General features: G+C 37.7%; 1 long non-coding RNA gene across 1 annotated transcript; it reads left to right on the forward strand.

The window, feature by feature from the left end:
• Nucleotides 1–7,071: 7,071 nt before the first annotated feature.
• Nucleotides 7,072–8,773, forward strand: LOC141655299 (uncharacterized). Its single transcript, XR_012548170.1, has 3 exons — nucleotides 7,072–7,170; nucleotides 7,969–8,026; nucleotides 8,599–8,773. It is a non-coding gene; the product is annotated as an uncharacterized LOC141655299 (long non-coding RNA).
• The last annotated feature ends 2,981 nt before the right edge of the window (nucleotides 8,774–11,754 follow it).

Genomic DNA, 11,754 nt, shown 5'->3' on the forward strand with positions numbered 1-11,754 from the left:
CAATTAGAAATCATCCTCCAAAGTGCCAAAAGAAAGAGACCTTCTGCCAGTCCTGATGTGGCCTCTGCATCCAAGAGGAGTGCTCCTGCTGCTTCCTTCCAGACTCCTCCCACGCTTTCCATTTCTGCTGCACGTGAGCCCTTGGAGGTCAACATGTTATCTCGCCATCCGCCTACTCCTCCTGCCAGTCCTCGGGCTTCGTCCAGCGGAGGCATTACTGCTCATTTCCCAGAGGGTTTTGGGAATGTGGACAAGGTGCCATACTGGCCGGAGATTGACCAGCTGCTCTTCCTGTAATACCCGGTATTTTAATATGATATTATATTAGGCCGAGTTACCAGCTGGGTCGTGTAGTGTATTTGTGACTCGGGTAATTATGTGACTCGGGTTTTAATTAATTTAACTAGGCTAGGCCCGTATCGTCTTAATAGCACCTATCCTATATGTATGACTCATCTAACCAAACCCTAATCTCCCTATCACCATATTCACTTTAACGATGAGAAAAGAGAGAAAAGAGAGAAGAGGGAGCCGTGTGTGAAGGGAGCCGCGTGAGGCATTGCGAGGCGATTTCTCAGCCTATTCTCATCCTATTTCGTAAGTAGACTATCCTATTACCTCTTTATTCAATGGTTAGCATAATTATAGTAGTAGTGGAATAATTTTTGTAACCCTAGAAATTGGTTTGGGGGTTTTGATTATAAATTGTATGAGATAAATGAATAGAATAGTTACAGCAATTTACAGATTTGTTGGTCTGTGTTATTTGAGTATTTTACCTGTCTTAAAGTCGTGGGATGCAAAAAGTTAAAGAAAAGACTCATGTTTATTCCAAGCCTAGTTTATGCCTGTGAAAATTGGTAGCATTTCACCGTGTAGTTTTTTCTGAAGAAATTATTTGTGAACGTCTATCTAAAAAGTCCGCGAATCAGTAGAGGCTGAAAGATTACTTCTAAAACATAATTTAAATATTGAATTGGTGCTGGGTCTTTTTCATATATTTAATATAAAGAGTTTAGATGAGGTTAGGCGTTGGGTTTACTTAAAAATCATTTGTCAAACTCGTTTTATGAATCAATACTTTTTATGCGACGGTTTCTGTCAGGTTTTGGAAATTAGTCTGAAAACCCTTGATAATTTTGGAATTTGAGAAAAACACGTTAGATATAATTTGTAGCTAAGACGCATGGGGTTCCAATTCAATTGGCCTTGCATCAATTCGAATTTTCTGGAATTAGTTATTCATTTTACACCGAGCCTGCCATGTGCAGGAAAATCAGGGAAAGTCGTGTTTGTTCCTTAAGTTGATATTCCTATTAAATTACGATGAGCCTAGGTTATGTGAATGATTAATTGACTGAGTAGGTGGTAATTATACATAGTTATGTTATGTAGGTGATGGATATGTGAAGGATCATAACTGATTGCTTGTGCGTGCTTGGATTGCGAAAAGGTAGGGAAATACACTTGACTTATTATCGTTGTTGTTGAATGGTGTTGATTTGTGGTGTTTCGTATGACCAAGTTGTGAACGTTGACTTATTTCGTGGTTGTTGCTTTATGCTATGACTCATATACTGGATTGTGATTGATCGAGTTGATCGTATTGAGTATGCTATCACAACATTTTGTAGCTGGCATGATTTTATAATTGATCAGTTCAATGGTATACATGTTGCATTGCATTGTTTACTGTTAAGCGTTTCATGTGCATTGGAGTTGGAGGATAGTGTGGTGGTGACGAGGTTGTGATACGTTGTGATGTTGTGATAAGGCCCGGGCGGGTTCTGCAGGACACCGCCTGGATAACCTCAACATTGCGGTGGTATATCGGCGACGGTCGATTGATAGTCTGTCGGGGATCGGTATGGTCATGTTCCGGGTTATGAGATATGAGTTGAGATGGAGGTGGAGGTGACGGAGGAGCATGCATATCATATTTTGTTGTTTCATTGTATTCCCTACTCGACCTCGTGGTTGACCACAGTGTATTCGTGAACACCGTGACGATCCAAATATTGGGGAGCAGACTTGACAGTTTTATGAGATAGGATGGGAGCTTGATGGGCGTGAGACACTGGATCGAAAGACTTAGTAGCTAGATCATCATTTAGAAGACTTTCACTTTTATTTATGTTAGTTCTTTGTAATTTGATGTAAATGAGGTTTTGTAAAAATTAAGTTAAAGAAATTATGTAATTTGCCTTGGAGTTTAATTTGTTATTCACTACCTCGGGAAACCGAGATGGTAACAGTCCGGTTTATTAGGGAATGTCTTGCTAGAGGCTCCTTTATAAATCGGGGTGTTACAAAGTGGTATCAGAGCGATCGATCCTCAGGCCTAAACCAATGAACCCAATGAACGTAGGATGTGTCTAAATAAAATGAACCCCTGGGAATAAACTGTTAGGAGCTCACAGTGCGGTTAAGAAGGCGCCCTTAATGCGTGCTCTTTTGCCTTCTCGATTTTGAACCGGTAACCCGAGAGAAAATCGAGTGAATGGGGTAGTTAGAAGGAAAACCTTGGATATAATCGAGTGGGTGTACACCTTAAGACCTATATATTCTAACCACTCTGCAGGACAACGTTACGGTAAGTATTTTGTATGAATGATGACGTGATCATATGATGTTGTGGAGATGAGAAATAAATTTTCGTGTTCAGGTTGATAATCAATGAAGTGTTGGATTGTGGTAATCGTGAGCGTAGAAATAATTGCGAATTGATGATATTTATCTGGATGGATGTTGAATGACGTGTTGATAGTGCTATTATGTCTAATGATATGCGGTTATGTGATCCCGAAGCCATGCTAGTATAGTATTGTGATAGTAATCAGAAACACTATTGAATTGCATGTTTCTAGTCATAGCAATCGTGATTTAGATGTAAGGAGTAGATCGAGATGCGAAGGGATTCTATGGGATAGATGTTTACGTAAGTACAAAGTGTGAGATTTAAGTTGGGATGGGTTAGTATACATAGTATGTTCATAAGAGCTTGTAACATAGTAAAGAATGACCTAGTGCTGAAACTCGTTTTGTTTGATTTTACTCAATTGACCTTACAACCATTTCTTTTCTGTTTATTGCCTATGGATGAAAATTTTATGGGAGATAGCCTCGGGAGTTAGTGTTCATCTGGCGTTGGTTTTATGCTTATAGGATATACGGATTAGGAGTAATAAATATTTTAGTGGGCTGTGGTCAGGAAGTTCCTGTGCAGTGATGTTTTGACCAACGATTTTGTAAAAATCCTCATTTAAATTGTATTAATAATTTTTGCATAATTCCAACTCCATCGATCAGAAGATTCACATATGTTTTCAAATTGATAAGCCACGAAAATTCTTGATATTTATATATTAAATGGTAAGTTTTGCAAACTGACCCAAGTTTCGGACCAATTGCTGTCACATACTTGTTTGGACCAACTGAGTTGTAAAATCCTTTAAAAATTGAATTCTTGAGCTTTGGACCTCATTCTTTTTCTCACGAATTATTAACTCTCTGTATGTTATAAAAAGTAATATAACTCAATTTTTCGTTGAACGGTTATTTATTCGTGATTTTTGGAAGTTACAACGTGAATCATAACTTTTAAAATGTGAATTCTATGTTGAGTTTTCATACAGTTGTTCGATTATTTCATGAGCCTTATTAATGTGAAATTATAGTGTCCTTATATGATGATAGTAGCACACATATTCATTGGTTATGTATCTTAACAAGTGATAAAAAAATTAAAGTTTAGTTTATAACATTGTTGGCATGATAGTATGTGTGAAATTGAATAGCTTAATCTGATCCTTAATCGAGGGTGAAATATTTTATACGAGTCCAGTTGTTGCATATTTTAGATATGTTTGGCATGTTGTAATATCTCTGGTGTGTTCATCATATTTGTATAGTGGTCGGATATATATAAATATAAAACTTTATTGTCATATCTTGGTAAAGTTGGTTGCGTTAAATGTTAACTTGATTGTTCTAATATACTCGCGTGAATATTTATAATAATTATGTTTAAATGTTTACACATGGATGGTAGTAATGAGTATGTCTAAATGTTCACACATGTAGGATGTCATCTGAGTTCTCATGTCTTTTATGTGAGTCTGTGTGCCTATAGTTATACTTATTACTTTCATTGCATTAATTTATTTCAGTTGAACCTAAACTTATGATATGATAATAAAATAGCGTTGTTGTTCCTTATTGGATATGTTCATAGTTGTATTGTCATGAAATGCTAAGGTGATTGTTGCAATTGTCACGATATTTGAAATATAGTTGATATAGTTACGATATAGTTACGATATTTGAAATATATTCTCGAACCGTCGAATTATAATGAGATAACCCTTTGATGATTCACATGTCATGCGTATGTTTAAATGATAGTCGTTATAGTTACGTTTAATTGAGCCGCGAGTTGCCTATTTGTTCAAACCGTGCAAACCAGAGAACTTGTTCACCTTACTAATCTTTTGTCATAGATAATGTTTTACAAGTTATATGATGGTATATGTACATGTTTAAGTTGTTTATGCGATATCTTTTATTTTTGCTGAAAATGAATTATACTGAGTTGATGGATACAATTGAATGGTATGGTTGCTAAAATGTTAAACATATGTGTGATATGGAAGTAATTTTGTTGTTATTGTGAATCATATAACTATTAATACTCAATTGTAATTTCAATTGTTTGACTTCTACATTATTAAGTTAATTACTCATGACGCTTACGATCGATGGTTCCGTAAGGAGTTTAACTGGGAATTTTATAGTGTGCCTCCGATCTAAACTAATAATCTTCTTATATTGACTATATGGTTAGACTCTTGTCTAGTTCTTATGACGTGATAAATCGTTTTAAAATTTAACATGTAATTGAGTTGGTACTTATACTTTTGTGTGACCATGCAACCTGTGATAAATAGATCTGTAATAAAGAGGTAAAATTTTGATTGAACACAGTTAATTTGTAGTTACTTGCTTTACATTATGGTACGAATCGTATGCTTTGACGAGACGTCACCAGGGAATGTGTTCTATCTAAAAGGGGTCTCCGATTAAATGCTGTAGTCGTGTTAGCCGTGAATATAACTGAGTAAAGAAGTGCAACTAAAATCCTGATGTTGAGGTAATAGTCGTTCATTAGTAAAGATAGGACTGAAATGAATAAGATGAACCTGTAAATTACGAAATATGAGTCGACACCTAAGCTTGTATTGTTTGAAGGAATTGAGTTAAGTTTATCTGATTTTGAGTTAAATGGATTCTATGGACGGCTCTGTTATAAGATTTATGTTAAGAAAGTTATTCACCGTCCGAAGATGAAAGTAAAAGTTTTGAAAATGAAGTTAAATTTTGTCGTGTGAGTATAAATTCGAATGAGATTTCCAAAATTAATCTGGTTGTATGGTTTCATGATATTTGCTAGTCTGGAGGAATGAAGCTAGAACGGAGTCACAAATAGTGGGTTAATTTAGTCATGTGGTTCGTTCATGTAGTGAATTGGTGGGTTGTGGTTAGTTTCGAATGTCAAAACGGGAAATGTAAGGTGGTGATTTAAGTGAGTTGTGTGTTAACATGGTATGTTGATATTAGCATGATATGTAATGAATAATTGTAAAATTGGTGTAGTAAATACACTTAATCTTTTATGTCATTGTGGTGGGTGCAGTTTAACTATATTTAACACCAAGAACAAAATTTTATGTATGATAGTCTTGTATGTTAACTTTCCAATATCGCTGTTTACTCGCTTGATTGACTCGACCAATAAGCTTGTAAAATTTGCCAATCAATGTGCATTCGTCATTCGTGAGTAAATCCCAACCCTTTGTTATGAGGATTAAAGATATTTCTAGGACGATAAGTCTTTGCGAAACTGGTTGTCTTCATTTTATGGGTGATTACGTGTCTTGACCTAAATCGGTACATTATGTAAAGGAAAGTCGATCGGACCTATTAGGTTACAAATTTTCATAAATCGATTTATTAAGTTTTGACCCTAATTCTTTTCTTATGTTGATTGATTCCCTATATTTCTAAGGTATGAGATTACAATGATTAGTGAAATGAATAATTACTAATGATTTTTACTGGTAACCTTGTAAAGCATTGTTCCATTCATAATTTGATTATTCACATGAATAAATGTTACCAATATTTCTTGGAAAATATGCTATTGACATGAACCATATGTGAGCACCTAAGCATCTTCATCTTTGTAACCTGAGTAGTAATGTATAAATTAGATTGACAAGCAGATCCTGTGAATGTTATTGCATGTATTGATTGATATGAAGAGTGTTTAGATTAATACTGAAATGTCTTAAGTTATTCAACGTGGCTTTTGCTCCGATCCGTGGCGATGTCTTTGTGCAAAAGATAGAATCGTAGCTTCCTTGAGAGAGCTTGTATATTGATTGTCTTGAGTAAGGATTAGTTAACTTGAGCGCGAGTTGTGAATCTTTTATCCTCTTTCAGTTGTTAGCAGTAGTTTGAGAACTTTTGTTATAATAATGAAGGTTACGGGGACGTAACCATGTTTAAGGAGGGTAGGATTGTAAAATCTTTATACTTTCATGTGTGATTTCTCAGTTTGGCTATATTGGTTATGCGTTGTGTGGGTTATGTTGGAGTGTTACATGATGTGTTTCTGTTATGGTTAAACTTCGGGGACGAAGTTTATTTTATGGAGGGTGGAATGTAACACTGCGTTTAATATTCAATTTGGTGGGTGCCTTACATACTTTTGTATATGCGTTTCATAATTCGTTTGCGTTGGTTGGTGCGTTGGTTGGTAGAGAGGGTAAACTTCGGGACGAAGTTTCTTTTACGGAGGGTAGACTGTAATACCCGGTATTTTAATATGATATTATATTAGGCCGAGTTACCAGCTGGGTCGTGTAGTGTATTTGTGACTCGGGTAATTATGTGACTCGGGTTTTAATTAATCTAACTAGGCTAGGCCCGTATCGTCTTAATAGCACCTATCCTATATGTATGACTCATCTAACCAAACCCTAATCTCCTTATCACCATATTCACTTTAACCATGAGAAAAGAGAGAAAAGAGAGAAGAGGGAGCCGTGTGTGAAGGGAGCCGCGTGAGGCATTGCGAGGCGATTTCTCAGCCTATTCTCATCCTATTTCGTAAGTAGACTATCCTATTACCTCTTTATTCAATTGTTAGCATAATTATAGTAGTAGTGGAATAATTTTTGTAACCCTAGAAATTGGTTTGGGGGTTTTGATTATAAATTGTATGAGATAAATGAATAGAATAGTTACAGCAATTTACAGATTTGTTGGTCTGTGTTATTTGAATATTTTACCTGTCTTAAATTCGTGGGATGCAAAAAGTTAAAGAAAAGACTCATGTTTATTCCAAGCCTAGTTTATGCCTGTGAAAATTGGTAGCATTTCACCGTGTAGTTTTTTCTGAAGAAATTATTTGTGAACGTCTATCTAAAAAGTCCGCGAATCAGTAGAGGCTGAAATATTACTTCTAAAACATAATTTAAATATTGAATTGGTGCTGGGTCTTTTTCATATATTTAATTTAAAGAGTTTAGATGAGGTTAGGCGTTGGTTTTACTTAAAAATCATTTGTCAAACTCGTTTTATGAATCAATACTTTTTATGCGACGGTTTCTGTCAGTTTTTGGAAATTAGTCTGAAAACCCTTGATAAGTTTGGAATTTGAGAAAAACATGTTAGATATAATTTGTAGCTAAGACTCATGGGGTTCCAATTCAATTGGCCTTGCATCAATTCGAATTTTCTGGAATTAGTTATTCATTTTACACCGAGCCTGCCATGTACAGGAAAATCAGGGAAAGTCGTGTTTGTTCCTTAAGTTGATATTCCTATTAAATTACGATGAGCCTAGGTTATGTGAATGATTAATTGACTGAGTAGGTGGTAATTATACATAGTTATGTTATGTAGGTGATGGATATGTGAAGGATCATAACTGATTGCTTGTGCGTGCTTGGATTGCGAAAAGGTAGGGAAATACACTTGACTTATTATCATTGTTGTTGAATGGTGTTGATTTGTTGTGTTTCGTATGACCAAGTTGTGAACGTTGACTTATTTCGTGGTTGTTGCTTTATGCTATGACTCATATACTGGATTGTGATTGATCGAGTTGATCGTATTGAGTATGCTATCACAACATTTTGTAGCTGGCATGATTTTATAATTGATCAGTTCAATGGTATACATGTTGCATTGCATTGTTTACTGTTAAGCATTTCATGTGCATTGGAGTTGGAGGATAGTGTGGTGGTGACGAGGTTGTGATACGTTGTGATGTTGTGATAAGGCCCGGGCGGGTTCTCACAGACCTGCCCGATAACCTCACTGCGGTGGTATATCGACGACGGTCGATTGATAGTCTGTCGGGGATCGGTATGGTCAGGCGTTCGGGTTATGAGATATGAGTTGAGATGGAGGTGGAGGTGACGGAGGAGCATGCATATCATATTTTGTTGTTTCATTGTATTCCCTACTCAACCTCGTGGTTGACCCTGTGTATTCGTGAACACCTGTGACGATCCAAATATTGGGGAGAAGACTTGACAGGTTTATGAGATAGGATGGGAGCTTGATGGGCGTGAGACACTGGATCAGAAGACTTAGTAGCTAGATCATCATTTAGAAGACTTTCACTTTTATTTATGTTAGTTCTTTGTAATTTGATGTAAATGAGGTTTTGTAAAAATTAAGTTAAAGAAATTATGTAATTTGCCTTGGAGTTTAATTTGTTATTCACTACCTCGGGAAACCGAGATGGTAACAGTCCGGTTTATTAGGGAATGTCTTGCTAGAGGCTCCTTTATAAATCGGGGTGTTTCACTTCCCTCCTCTTAAGGAGACATTCTCAGAGTTCTCCCCAGAGGAGATGGCTGAGAACGACGTGCACAACGCCTTCATGGTAAATATTCTTCGTTTTCTACCTGTCTGTTTGTCTGCTTTGCTTAGATTTTATCTTTCAACTTTCTTGATGACTTCTGATTCTTCCTGCCCCAGACCTTCCAGTCTGCACTCTACAACAGGAAAATGATGAACATAGTGCAGACCACTAGCCGTGCTACCAACGTCAAGAACCAGGAATTGAAGGGGACTATTGCTGATCTGGCGCAGCAGCGGGCTGATCTGAAGGAGCGAATGGTGGAGCTGAAGACTGAGCTTGCTGTCACCAAGAAGAAGCTGAAGGAGGGAGCTGATCAGCTGGCTCGCACTCAGGCGGTGTGAAACACTTTCTATGACTCCCTCAAGCGCTCTGATGAGAAGATCAGTGAGCTGATCTCCCTGGCCACCAATGTTGTTGCCTATGCTACCTGGCGGGGAAAGATCATCGGGATGCGTGCTGCTCTCGTGGAGGCTCCTACCCAACAGGCTATAGAGGAAGAGGAGAGGCAGCTGAAGATGCTCTACCCCACTCAACCTGATCTGAGTGTGCTGATGCCTGAAGTTGGGGAGGTGAATTCTCCTGCACTGGCTGAGCAAGCTGCTGGGGGTGACGCTGGAGTATCCCAGGATGCTGTTGATGGAGCTCAGGGAGCTATGGCGGCTGAGGATGCGCAGGCTGGTGCGGTACCTGAAATGGGAGGTGATAACGGGGTTTGTCGCACTCCCCCGATCAAACAATTTACTCAACTAATGTAGTCGGGTAGTCGAGGTCGAACCACAAGGAGCAAGGGTGAGTATTAATCGTTCTAATCCTTAAGCTTAGCTAAGTCGAGCAATAAGGAAGTAATGGTAATAATCTAACAACTAAACTAACAAATTAAAATGCAATTAAATAAGAGAAGTAACGAGCAAGAAGGACTAAGTTGTAATTCAAATGATTAAAAGGCCTAGAACTCGGTTCTCCCACAACAATTCGTAATTCCACATACTAATTCCCTAGGCTAATCACTCGGGTAGACAAGCAAGGAGGAGATGACTCTAATTCGCCTAAGACCCCCCCTCTCGGGTTCGAAGTAGGACACTAGCACTACCCACCAACCCCCCTCTCGGGTTCGAAGGTAGGAATACCTAACTCAACACTCAACTACCCCAAAATCATGCACAATTCCGAGGAGGTGAAGAACTTGGTCAAGGTCATTAAGCCCCCATCGTATTTCGGGTCATCCCACTCCCTCTCTCGAGGGTCGATTTCAAACGCTAGTCTAGAGGCACCCTCCCTTAGTTCTCCCTTTCGGTCTCAACTAAGGTTAGCGATAAGACCAAATTCCGGGTACCCGATTCCCAACCTAACCAACTCTCGTTGGTGGACAAGGGTCACAAATCAACATTACCCAAAATCGATCCTTAAACCATGTAATTCCTCTAAACTACCCTCACCAGTTTCCCCAAATAATTAGCCTTCATGAGATTCAATTAGCGAAATTACTCATGTCGGGTCAAACCGAGTCCTAGTAGAAGACTACTCACTAATCATGTTTTTAAAGGCAATAGAGACAATAAAGATGGAATCTTTATGCATAATCATAATGGAAGAATAAATTCTACTACTAATCATGCAATAATCCAACTTAAATTATAAGGAAAGACAATTTAATTCAAGAGACAATGAAGATTAAACTAAAGGCACAAACTTTAACTCAATAAACTCAAAGACTCAATCTTTAACATGAGAAATTCAAAGATTCAATCTTGTAAACAACAATGGTGAATAGAGAAAAGATGAACAAGAGAGAGAATAACAACAATCTAACATAAACAATTAAGATTAAACTTGAAAGAAAAGCAAATGTAAACAAATGAAATTATGAAGAGAAATTATACCAACTCAATAGCAAAGAAAGGAACTTGGATTGAAATATGGAAGGATTCTTCAATTCTCCAAATACAACCCAAAATTACTAATTGTAAACTAATGAAAAGAGAAGAACTTGAATGAACAAAAGAAGAATTAAACTAATAATTAAAGAAAGATAACAACTTTTTATTGAATGAAAATAAGAGAGGAAATATGAGGGTTTTACAATATTGAGAGAGAATAAGATGAACTAGTCTAATTTCTAAGGTAAAAGTAATTGTGTCTAATGTGTGGTAGTAATGGTATGAAGTGTCTCTTATACTCATCTAATTACTACTACTAATAATGACACTATTATTAATAATAATATTAATAATAATAATAATAATAATAATAACTACAAAACTAATAGACACAAATTACACCAACAAAACAATTGAAAAACAAAGAAAAAGGAAAAAGGGGAAGGGGAAACACGGGACTCAAAACGCAGCAAAGGGGGGTATCCTGCCGGTCCACCGGCGGCCGAGGTTGACACCGGCAGCGAGGCCATTGAAGAAAGAGCAGAAAAAGGATGGGTGTGCGTCATGCCGGTAGGACGGCTGCCGGGGCACCGGTAGAGTAGACAAAGATTGATGCGGGATTGTTGATTTGGTGCGTTGTACCGGCTAGACGGCTGCCGGTCCCTATACCGGCAGCGAGAGCTTCACAAAAAGGAGGAAAAAAGTGTGTGTTCAGCCGGTTGAGGAGTCGGCTGCCGGGGCACCGGTATGGAGCACAAAAGCTTCATAAAAGCTCAGTTTCGATCCCGAGTTCGAATTTGACTTTGAATAATTCAGTGATGGTGCAAGGTGATGACGGGTGTGAGGTGCTGTGTAATGGTGAGAATGAAAGGTGGCTAAGGACGACAATGGAGTCGGGTTTCTGGGTTGTATTCGGGTTTCGGATTCCGAGTTCATGCT

Source organism: Silene latifolia, chromosome 1, assembly GCF_048544455.1.
Source record: "Silene latifolia isolate original U9 population chromosome 1, ASM4854445v1, whole genome shotgun sequence".
In the NCBI taxonomy this organism is placed as follows: domain Eukaryota; kingdom Viridiplantae; phylum Streptophyta; class Magnoliopsida; order Caryophyllales; family Caryophyllaceae; genus Silene; species Silene latifolia.